Raw genomic sequence first — 13,184 nt, forward strand, 5'->3', positions numbered from 1 at the left:
TCGGTTCCTCAAGGATTGAATCATTCAAGTTGAAAGTAGCTCCACGTACATACGTACTTATTTATATATCACTTACTACCTATTGATATAACGACTCACGTAAAATGAAAATCCAAGATATCTAATCGCCAAGGTAGTCACTTTGTTCAAATGGCAAAAAGAGATTTTGCATATTTGTTCAATTTTTTATCAGTAGATACAATTATAATGAAATAACATTTACAAATGTAAACAGGTAAAGTATATTACAGAATCGTCATCTTGCTATAGTCAATGCTAGTTGGTCCAAAGGGCTATTTCATTTTTTATTTCATACGAATACAGCGACTATGCTAAGCTCAAAAGCTTTACACCGTCTCTAACATTTAAATAATAGTTGTATCAACATATCGAGTTCTTATGTTTTCGCGATTGTTATACATTGGGAATGAACCTATCTTTTCGGATCTAAATCGCGTATGCACAATATTTGTGTTCTCAATTAAACCCACATTTCCGACTTTTTACGTTGCGGGCCTTAGCCGGAAAGAACTCGCGCGGTCCATAAATAACAAACTTTCCGTGTTTGTTTTTTGAAAGTAACAAATATTTCCGAGTATGTTAGGGAAAAGTACCTTTTTTTTATTTACCGAAGAACGTTGCAATTTACGTATGTTTTGCAAAGTATTTTATTTCTTGTTTATGGTTTTTTCGTAAAAACAAATGTACTCGATTTAGATCCGAAAAAATTGTTCATTTTCAAGAGGTAGGATAACTCACCTGCATGAATCCGGTCGATATACAGTGCTCTGTCCAATGGAACTTGCATACGTTGGTATCCTGTGTAAGCTACTCGAAGGATGTATCGTCAATGGAGGTCTAAGGTATCCGCCACTCATTAGCCCGCTCAACATGGGCCCCCCTGCAGGACTGCCAAGCATGGGGGTCTCTACCATTGAGCTGTCATATGCACTAGTCTCATCGGTTTCTTCTTCTATGACGCCAGGTTTGTAAAAAATTTTTCCAGCAGATAGTTTAGGCTTGTCTTTATCCCTCGGTTCCTCTTCGGAGCGAACTTCCATTTCGAACGTTTGGCTCTCCGCCATTTGCTAATTCGTTTTTTCACAACGGTTTCAATAGTCTGGAAGCCATAGTTTTGAATCGAGCACTCATGTCTTGTTTGATTTAGACTTATGCTGTGATGGTGCATTCTGAAAACAATTACATTAAACATTGATGTATTTTATATTAAGTATAAAATATATTTTGGCTAGAATGTTGAAATAGTGCTGGTCGAGGTCCGTGAACAATGGCCAAGGAGTGATGGGCACATTGACTACCCCTACCCCATCTGGGTACTGGAAAAAAAATGTGATAGCCAAATCAATTAACTGGTCTCAACCTAGGGAATTCTCTGAACCAAGAGTACCAGAACAACGGAATTCACTCCGGGGCATAGCCCAGAATATCCCGATCAAACCAAATTAGCAAATGTACGTGGGGCGCACTATAAGTTTCCGGAATGAATAAAAAAAATACTATAAATGGCATTGACTTACAAATAAATGGACGACGGGTCTAATACAAAAACCACGAAAAAAATGTCCCAAGTCAACCTATTCGAAATTTAAATTGTTATGTCATCGCAGTATCGCGCTGTCCGTAGAACAAATGAAGACTAAAGCGGAGTGTCGCGCTCTGTATACGATTTTAGCGCCTTACAAGTGCGGACACTTTTTAGCGCGGACCCGACGTCCATATAATTGTAAGTCAATGATAAATGGTCAGAAATGAATTTATTGTTTCTCAAAATATTCTCCGTTAGCGTTAATGCACTTTTTCATGTGAATGAACCAATTTTGAAAATATTTATGCCACTCCTCCGTGACAATCTGTGAAACATATTTTTCATACTCTTCGACAACCTCTTCAAGTGATGAAAATCGTTGACCGCGTAACTGGTTCTTAATTTTTGGAAATAAATACAAGTCACAATGTGCCATGTCGAGACTGTACGCGTGATGGCTCATAAGGTCAATGTTGTTCACCTTCAAAAATTCATTTGCCTGTCTGGCCATGTGAGAACTGGCATTATCGTGGTGCAAGACGATACGGCGTTTACGGTTATTTTTACGGAGTTTGTCAATAACTTCCGGCAAACAAAAGGTCGTGTACCAATCACTATTCACGGTACAATGATTCTCCAAAGCAACAGTAGCCACGTGTCCAGTTTTATCAAAAAAAGAAGCAATCATCCGCTTAGAGGCACTTTGCACGCGCGCCACTTTCGTTGGTTTCGGCTCATCTCGAAAGACCCATACGCTCGATTGCGGCTTTGTTTTGGGATCATCATTATAAATCCAAGTTTCGTCACCTGTTACTATGTCGCACAACAAATTTGACGCCCCTTCGTTGAACCTAGTGACCATGGCATTGGTTCTTAATTTTTGGAAATAAATAAAAGTCACAATGTGCCAGGTCGAGACTGTACGCGTGATGGCTCATAAGGTCAATGTTGTTCACCTTCAAAAATTCATTTGTCTGTCTGGCCATGTGAGAACTGGCATTATAGTGGTGCAAGACGATACGGCGTTTACGGTTATTTTTACGGAGTTTGTCAATAAGTTCCGGCAAACAAATGGTCGTGTACCAATCACTATTCACGGTACAATGATTCTCCAAAGCAACAGTAGCCACGTGTCCAGTTTTATCAAAAAAAGAAGTAATCATCCGCTTAGAGGCACTTTGCACGCGCGCCGCTTTCGTTGGTTTCGGCTCATCTCGAAAGACCCATACGCTCGATTGCGGCTTTGTTTTGGGATCGTCATTATAAATCCAAGTTTCGTCACCTGTTACTATGTCGCACAATAAATTTGACGCCCCTTCGTTGAATCTACTGACCATGGCATTGCACCAAGTGACGCGAGCCATTTTTTGAGCCTCAGTCAAATTGTGTGAGATCCACCGAGAACACAGCTTTTTCACACCCAAATGTTTGTGTAGTATTGATTGTATTTGACTCATGCCTATGCCTAAAGATGCCCGAATCTCATGGTATGTAACATGCCTTTCTGCTTTGGCCATACGGCGCACAGCATCAATGTTTTTGTTGTTCAAAGCAGTTTGAAGCCGAGCGAAGCTCCGCTAAGCTGTTCAATTACACTTAAAGTCGGGGAAAATCATACTACGAAAATTTCACGAATTAAATCCATGGTAATGTAGACAACCAATTTTTAAAATGACGCCACTATGTAAAAACAACGTGACAGTCACATGAAACAAGCTGTATTCTACAGCCAAAGAGTTCCATTTTCAAATGTTGTAATTACTTTTTAAATATTGTTTATGTAAGTGGCCAGTTCCGGAAACTTATAGTGCGCCCTATGTAATTTCAGAAATTGGGCGTACCGAGAATCGAAACCGGGACCTTCTTATTGAGCACCCACAGAGCAAACCATTGGACCACCGAGATAGTCAAAAAAGACGGAAACGACGTTTTTTGAAAGAGGAGTTGAGAGATCAGTGCCTCTACTGTGACACTTATCGACAGCAACCGCATAAAATATTTGTATTCACAATGTACTTTCTTTTTGTGACCACTAGGGGCGCTGTATAATTTATCATACAAAATTAAAAAGTAATTTACGTGGTTGCTAGCGACAACTGTCACAGTAGTCTCATGGTAGATGCACTGTTGTATGAGTTTAAAAAGGATTGGGAATAATACGCCAGCAATATAGATAAAGCAGAAAGATGAGGCCATTACCGAGCAGCGGGCTGTAAAGGTTCAAAAAAATGTCAAAGTAAATAATTGTAAAGAGTAATAATAATAAAGTAGGTAGTAAAGTGTATCTAGAAAAAGCGTAAAAATAACCTAGGTAATGAGTGTTGTCTCTTGCGGCATTTTAATTTACTATTACCATGATAAACCACACTTTGAATGTTATATACTCGTTTATACTATTTTGGGTATTATATATTGCGTTTTCTTATAATTATGAAATTGTATCAAAATCTGGTGAATACAAAAGTCTTAACGACTTCGCAAGTGTTTCTTTTTTATAACGATAAAATCACATAGGTAATCACTTAAAGATAAATTGTAGTTAGCGACTAGCAGAACAAACAGTACCAGTTAGTGACTAGCAATGCAAACAATTAGAAAAAATAACGCCATCTCTTGTGGAGTAGTCGAACTTAATTAAGGCAATATGTTTCTCTACAAATATTTTTCAAAAAATTCAAATACCATTTCACAAGTATATAGGTACGAAAAATATAATTTACAATTTGTTATATTTTACTTTCACTGGATTTAAAATGTAAAAACTTTAGAATTAAATATTCTACATAAGAATGTATATAATATTAGAATATTACATAAGTATGCAAGTACACAAACTTTTCTCTAATAAATGCTTAGAAACATACTTTCCAAACAACGTCCTTGCACTCATTAGGATGTGCTCGATCTCCATACTTTATGCTGTTAACGCCCCAAGCGGATGTCTTTATATTCCTCCCACGATACTACATTGCGCTAAGCATCCTGAAATCTCGTGGATCTAGGAAGAGGAAAGGAAGAAGTTTGTTTACTTCAATCTTGGAAAATAAGGACATGGTCAAATGATTCTACTCCAAATAACTTTTAACCAAGGAGTTTTCACAACAATGCGTTATGTAGGGCAACGCTCTACTTGTTTAATTCAATGATTTTTCCTTCTCTTTTTCATTGTATGGATGGCGTTTTTTAATTTGAATTGTTTAAAAAAATATATTAACAATTTTATTTGTATTTTTGTGAGAAATAGTGGCTTATATTTTTATTTTGTTTTAAAGATTATGGTCTATTGGTTCACTGCCTCCGTGGCCGAACTGGCTTAGAGAAATATTTGTATGGCCTAAATTTATTTCACTCGTGAGTTTGGGTGTAGTTTGTGGTTGTATATGTGTGTATCCATGACACCCGCGATACAGGGTCTCCTTAGTACGGGGCCATGAGCGTGGTGTGTGCTATTATGGAAAAAAATATATATTGGTAAACAATATAAAAAGTTATTATTACAATATCTTTATGAGGTTACGTTCCCCACACATTGTATATTACTAAATAAGCATTTTTCTTATAAGCGTGAAAAGTTAGTAGGTACGTAATTTAAAATTAAATTGCACTAGTATTACTTATTTGCATTAGTCATCTTATGTGACGTCAGCTTTTTAGCAGAGACGTAATGAAACTGAGCAGAGGGGACACGAAGGCCGAGTAATTACCACATTCCATGTCTGTTCATTGGTAATTAATTATTCTTTGCTAATGTTACAGGCAGATGTATCAAGTGCACTTATCTCTGATGACATTTTATATCTAAAACGTTTTTAAACCTAATTACTATCCGGTAACACCTATTTCTTATGATAGACTTTGAATTTACTCTTATTTACCAGCACTGTAGTAGAGTAGTGGCTGTGGAGCTCCTTGTGAAAGAGTTCGTCCAGGGAAGTACTGCCACTTTACCTGTTTCTACTTCTAAGCAATAATGTGACCATTACTGCGTTCCTGATGGAAAAATAAGGGCGCTGATGAAATTACGGGCATAATACGGGCATATGGGACTTGTCAACGTATGTTTCATGGTGACGGACGCAGTGACTGTGCCCCTCAGATCTTTGCGATTTAAAGCTCTGAGTGACACTGCAACTGTTATGAACAGGCGTGTCGCTTACCACCAGGCCCACGAATTGTTCGTCCCGTCACTGGGTATCATAAAAAAAATACTTTCCTTGTGAAAGAGTTCATCTAGGTACTTCCCTGGCGTTATATTTTGTAGTAGTGCCGCTAGCAATAACGTGACCATTAGTGCATTCCTGATGGAAGGGTAAGGGTGCTGGTGAAATTACAGGCACATAGCATTTGCCACTTTACGTCTCAAGGTAACGGGCTTTGCGATTGAAAGCTTTGAATGACACTGCAACTGTTATGGTTAGACGGATCATTTACCAGACTGATTTGTCCCGTCACATGATGTAAAAAAAATCTTCTATGAATAGATTTTAAAATCTAGAATATTGATTTTGCAGTGGATTTCAAATTATCCTACCTATGTATATCGTACGTGTACAGGTATAAATACATGTTCAGCGTCGCAACTATCTGAGTGCACAATTTAGACATAAAATATTGTCTTTACATAATAATAATTACGTGCATACACTCATAGCCCCGCACTAGGGAATCCCTGTATCGCGTGTGCCATGGACACACGCATTACACCCAAAGTCACGAGAAAAATAAATGTAGGCCATACGAATATTTCTCCCAGTTCGGGAATCCAACCCGGGAGCTCTGCGTGGCAGTCCAGCATGGTAACCGTTTGGCCACGGAGGCAGTAGCATAAGATACTGACTTGGTGCAATGCTCTAAGGTATATTACTTTCAACCGATTAGAGCGATTATTTATATAGAGAGATTAAAGCGATTGTGTTTAAAAAATCGAACTATCGTGAGTGTGCAGTTTAGTTCTTTTTACTGTCCATCGGTGACTCAAGAATTTTATTGGAATGATCACTTCAACTTCGGCGTTTGTGCATTAAATTAGCACAAACTGCTTCGTCGTCATCTTTCCAAATTCGGGCAATATGGGATCTTTACCACGAATCCTAAGAGAGCTACTTTTTACTTCGTGTTGCAATCCAAACTCAAACTCAAATAACATTTATATGAAAACAAATTGTACTTGAAATTTTACATTGATTAAACTCTACTACTCATTCGTAAGGCAAATTGCTCTGAGAATGAGTAAGAAACTCTGTAAACAGTACACATTATCATTTGCCAATATTTCTTTCGAATATCATTTGATCGAGACAACTGCAATAGCGAAACAGGTCACTACAATGGATTTTTATCATCCAAGTACGCAGAAGTTGTATTTACCTTTCGTATTAAGTTTTTGTTTCACAACTTTTTTTGTGTGCCTGCGGTTCTATTACAAATATAACTTGGAACTTTGCAAAGCGAAACTGAATAGACACTGTTTAATAGAGAAGCAACCTCCGTTTTCGACAACGTTGTCGTTTACCATCAGGTGAATTTTGATTATATGCAACTTTCTATTCCTTCAAAAAAACTTTTTTTTATTTAGATAGGTAGTGCCGAATAAGTATATGTTGTATTTATGTTTTGTAACTTATTACCTAATGTTTAGTACACATGATCGTAATTGTGAAGTACTGTGTACCACAAGATTTACCTATATTTCATTCTTACAAAGGAAGTGAATGACAATTTGTCCTTTTGTGCCAAATCATGTTGTTTCTGTATATTTAGCGCACGCAGTCTTTGGTATCACTCTTCCCGTAATAATTTACGGTTACAATTATTTATTATAATAATTATTACCTAGTTAATACTAGAGTTGTAACTTGGTAAGTTTACTCGAGTCACATGCAACTTTGCAAGTTTTATAGTTAGTAGGTAATTAATTGTCAATGCCAATGTGAAAAATTATAGATTGTTAATTACGTTACATAGATTTAATGATACATAAATCGTATCTCTATGATTGTTATGTCTATGTTTACATAAGTTGATAGGTCATAATAGTTTGTATTATGACTTAAATTAACTTAATGCGTCTTGGAAATGAAAATTTTTCAGCGTTTTAGAGAGAATGAGGCTCTTAATTAGGCATTGATAATATAAAAAAACTGACCTCAAACTTGGTGGAATTACATCTATTTGCCAAGTTTTATTGCAATCGGTTACCGGAAAGTGCGTAAAACCGGATTCATCCCCTAATTTGGCACCCTTAGATATTTTCTTCAAATTTAAATTGGACGAATAATGAGGTTCGTTCGAATGAAAAATAAGAATCATCAAAATCGGCTCACGAATATCCGGAGGAATCGCGTAACATACACACACAAAGAAAATACAGTCGAAATAAGAACCTCCTCCTTCTTTAAAGTCGGTTAAAAAGCAATGTTAAGATCAAATTAAATATGTTAAGTAAAAAGTAAACAACAGAACTTAGTCTTTTACCGTTGCGTGATTTCTAATTTGAAGCATTATGAACAATAAGGGCGTTCGGCACCCAAAGTCCGTTTTAATTTTATTGCATCAAAACAAGTAAAAGACTGTCTAGTAGCTTGTGACAAAAACTCATTTCGATCTCCCTTCCAAATGGCGTAAGTTTCATTCATTTAGAAAGTGTCGTTCCGCCTTCGTTGCATGGACATGCATGGATTATAAATGTACGTTTGAATTTCGAACACCTGCAGTTTGTAAAAACTTATTTGAAATGTAAAAAATGTCTGAAACGAGCTACTTCATCCTCAACATGGAGCATCCAAGAAGCCAGTGAGACCTGCCGAAGAGGAATCTATCGATTCATTTCAATCCAGCGAATTTAAAGAATGATTAAAATACGTTTAAATTATTTTCAATGTAACTTTTAAATAAGACTGATTCACAATTTATTTCCTTAAAAACCAATAATAAAACGAACGCCCCATTAATTTACCGGGTTGGTGCAACAAGGGCGGATAACACAAGGAAAAAAATATTTTCAAATGTTGCTAATTGTTTTCAAATAATAATAACACCTGAATCTTTTAGCTAAATTATAGGACAAATGAATAATAAAGTATACAAGAGTCATAATACAAATATCAAAAAGATATCAGACATTAAAACCTTATTTTTAATTTTCTGAAATCTTATTTCTAATCTTATTACACCCAATGCTTTGTAAATACGTCTAAATCCCAAAATATGGACTAAAGTCCTTTACCTCTTAACAACAAAATTGGGAATTAATTTTATCATTTTATTTTTAAAACAAAATCTATTTTCAACATTAAAAATCTGCATTCACATTGTCAGACGATGCCTTGGCCCGGGTCCTGGACTTATTGGTTCAGATTTTCCTGTATCATATGTAAAAGCCCTTTACGGTAACCTTTCGACAGTACGTGCGTCCATTACTAAAACAAATAACTAAAATATAAACCACCTGTCGGAACCAGGTCCTGCCATCAATAGCATTGCCTTCTAACAAGCAATCATAGCAGTCATTGTGTATTCATAATAGCCGTTATCTCTATCATACATAATGTTACCAGCTGTTTGTCATACCTTCATTGTCATAGCAGGAAATTATGAGATAATCGTGTCAGCTAAAACAAGAGAAAGCCTGGTTTTTTTAATTTGATAATTCTTTAAGGTCAGTATTGTTTTATTACGTTGTACTAGCTATATGTATTTAGTATTCGATTAAATGTAATAGGGTAAATTTCCCAGGCAACAAAATTTACAGTGTGGTTGACTGAATACGATAAAGCTGAATTATTGTTGAATATTTATCTACTTACCGATATTTATTTTCTTGGATATCATGACGTTTTACTACCATAATATTCAAATGGTTTCTTGTGAAAATACTTCACTATTTTTTTATTATTATTGGCATAAAGATCGTACAAACACAAAGAAAAAATACTTTGATCCGACTAGACTCGAACCACCCACCTGTTGCCTCACCGTTCGAGCCCGGTCGTATCGACGGAATTTTTCTTTGTGTTTGTTCAATCTTTGGATCAATAATTTGTTATGTAGTTGTATGTTATTATATTATATCGCATTGTATATATATATATATATATATATATATATATATATATATATATATACAAATATATATATACATGTTATTATATACATGTATGTATATTTATAAGTATAATGCCTTGTTTAATAATTTCTATATGCATGTGTAATTGTTTATATCTAGCGCCACCGCTTTTATTCATGTTTAGTCTCTCTCCATCCTAAGTTTGTCTGGAAGAAATCGCTGTAAGCGATAAGACCGCCAATTGCTACCCTGCTCATATGTTTCATTTTTGTCCTGTAATCTAGAGAGATTCTAGATTACAGGACAAAAATTCAAATTCTTTATTGTTAGCACCACATACATAGAGATGTATGTGGTGCTAACGATAAAGAATTTTCTGTCTATCTATCTTTATCTATCGAGTTTGTTAGTTTTCGATTTCAACGTTTCGATTGTTACATATTACAAATTAAAACTACTGTATTCGAATCTTAATCGCGTATATTTGTTTTTTTTTCAAATACCTATACGCGGTTTAGTTGACCATGTCAGCGGTGACCATGGGTCCTGTGAAGGCGAATTTATAAAAAACCAAATATATGCAATTTACATCCGAAAAAATAGTTTCATTTCCAATATAATTATAGGCCATTCTCACCATTCCCATTAGTCATTTTGTTTTCTCACTTATTATAAACATAATAACATCGACATTTATGAACAATTTTAATCAAAAATAAAACATGTCTAAAATTTATATGGCTTTAGAATAGACAAAGTAATTTTCGAGTTATTAAGACACAAATGTTTTAAGGAAACGGTAACTAAAATTTTCCATGTTTAAGGAAGTTCAAACCTTTTTAAGAAAAAATAAAAACAAAAATAAAAAAGAACGACTAACAACATATACAGTGTTTTTTTTAAATGAGACATATGAGGAAATTCGAACACATAGAAGATATAAGGAAACTGGCGGAAGCATTAGGTTTTTTTTGTGAAAAGAATTATCACAGTCAATTCTTTTGTCAAGCGTGAGTTGTTTTAATGCTGATCTACTCAGATTCATGAAGAAATCATTTCATTGTATGGGACGATAAAACTCGGGACAGCAGAAGTTGATCAAATTTCATAAAACGTTTTTCATACGAAATTAATAAAATTGACAATTTTGTTTATTGCTGATAGACTCAGCTTCTTATGAGAATGATTTCATCTCAGTACGGTATACCAATACTAGGCCCTACAATACACACATATCTAAACTTATTTTGGTTTTGATATGAGTTTTCTTCTTTATTTATACATGAATAAAATACGAACAAAGTCATTACTTACACAGAACGTGCATTTACAAGGACAATTCCAATAATAGTTTACAGTCTCTTATCATTAAAATTTTGTGAACTCCTTACGACATTCAGGTTTCATTACGACATTTTCCTTTGTCGTTAAAGCAAGTGGTAATTTGTTGACGAGTCAAACTGTAGTCTAAATTATAATGAGACTATTATTTTTATGACATCTTGTGACGGGACGCTCTACCGGTAATATTTGCAGTACCACTCAGAAGCTTTAAATCGCAAGTGTCTGAGGAGCACTGACATGTCCCGTTTGATTTTACTTTCACCCATCAAAATCAGAATGCTGTAATGGTCATTATTGTTTGGAGACAGAAATAGGTAAGTATACCTACATACTTGCCTGGACGAACTCTTAAGACTCTAGCACCTATGCCAGTCATAGTCGCCTGTAGATGCAATAGTTTTATTCTTGACATTTACCGTGGGACAATATGACGTCTAACGCAAAAATGGTAACAAATTATTTATAAACGCCTAAACAAATCATCAAACCCCTCTGCTTGACGACATCTCTATACTCCTTGTCAGTGATCAAAATATATGACAGCAGTTAGCTGCGGCACAGGATGCGACCATTTCGGGACACGGTGGTCCCATTTGTGCAATCATACACACGGATTGCGGGGCATCACTAAATGGTTTTTCATAGTGGTACCACTATGAATTAATAATTGAAGGTATACGAATAATTGACTGAAATAAAAAAGACATATTCAAATTTTGTAATTAACGTGAAAAATTGCAAACTTCAATACTAACGTACTAAAGTGAATGTTTTAAACTACTGATCCAAAGTACACCTAAGCGATTCCGACAATTTCGTACGTTGTAAAACTTAATGTTTCCTGCTGATCAAAGGTATAATGGACTAGCCCTATGTTCCTTGTTGTTAGTGAAACAAAGTCGAAGAAAACAGTTGCTGTGGGATTTTATTCTTCATGTTTATATTTAAATATTATTTAAAAAATTGCCTACTATACTAATAAACCACTAATATATATTTTATTCATAATGTGTCTACTAGTTCATTTTAAGGAATTTGCGAAAGCGTATTCTGTTACAGGTTGTTCCTAATTAACGTAAAATCGATTTTACATGACATTTCTATTTAATTAAAACAAGCAACTTTAGTACTACAACTTTTGAATTTCAGTCAAAGCTTAGAATATTTGATTGTGGACAAAAATAAATAGTCCGGATTTACTTACCGAAGTTAGCAATGTAAGTATTTGCTAAATTCTTCTTTATATTGAATTATTGCATTTAATTATTACACGCATTATTAAGCATTGAATTATTACGCGACACTGTTAATAAAAATGGCACTCTAATTCAATGTCATTTAATAACAGTGTGTGTCAACCCTAACGCGTAACATTAGCCAACCACTGATTTGATTAGTGTAAATGTCCCATGTAGATCACGCTATGCAGATTCGCTTATGATTGCAAGTACTTTTAATTTTGCTCCTACAAAATATAATTATGCACTTTCAAAAACGAAACACAAACCAGGACCTCCTCATATATTAACCCAGAGTGCCGAATATTTTGTAGAATGACAGTTTCGCTTCTTTATTGCTATATATACATAGTTGCCATCGTGTATTTTAGTGATAATACTAGTTTATTCTAAAACATTCGGTCGGACACAGCGAACACGTGTGCTTTGTGATAATCTAGATTAAATCGTGAATATATATTATAAAATCTAAGTAAATTATAGGCGTGTTTGTTAAGACTATATGCAAGCAATGCAGGTTCTAAGCCTTTAATGTTTAAAAGAGTAAAATACAGGATTTGTAAACCAATTTCAGATAGTACACAAGTACTAAAACTTATCGTTGTTATTACACATACTTGGCTTATGTTGGCTGTAAATGCATGAGAGGAATAACGGGATAGTACCTAATATAACCCTATTAGGTTTAAATCACAAAAAATGGAAAAAAATTGACTTTTTGTTTTTGAATATTGAGTTCCTTCGAGTTTTATGTTTTTGCGATTGCCATATATTGGAAAAGGAGAAGGTTCCCAATTCGGCTGTATTTTTTGTTTTTTTTTGTATATGATTTCGATGATTCTTTTTTTGTTGGAAAATAGGTACCTCAGTAGTGGTTCCATTCGCATTTGAAGAATTAAATTTCATCTCCAAGGACGGACAAGGATTTGCAGAAAACTTGGCAAGTGGATGTAACGAACACAGCGAATGCGGATAAGCAAACTTTTGTGAT

Source organism: Hyposmocoma kahamanoa, unplaced genomic scaffold, assembly GCF_003589595.1.
Source record: "Hyposmocoma kahamanoa isolate Upper Pololo Valley unplaced genomic scaffold, ASM358959v1 232, whole genome shotgun sequence".
Classification (NCBI taxonomy): domain Eukaryota; kingdom Metazoa; phylum Arthropoda; class Insecta; order Lepidoptera; family Cosmopterigidae; genus Hyposmocoma; species Hyposmocoma kahamanoa.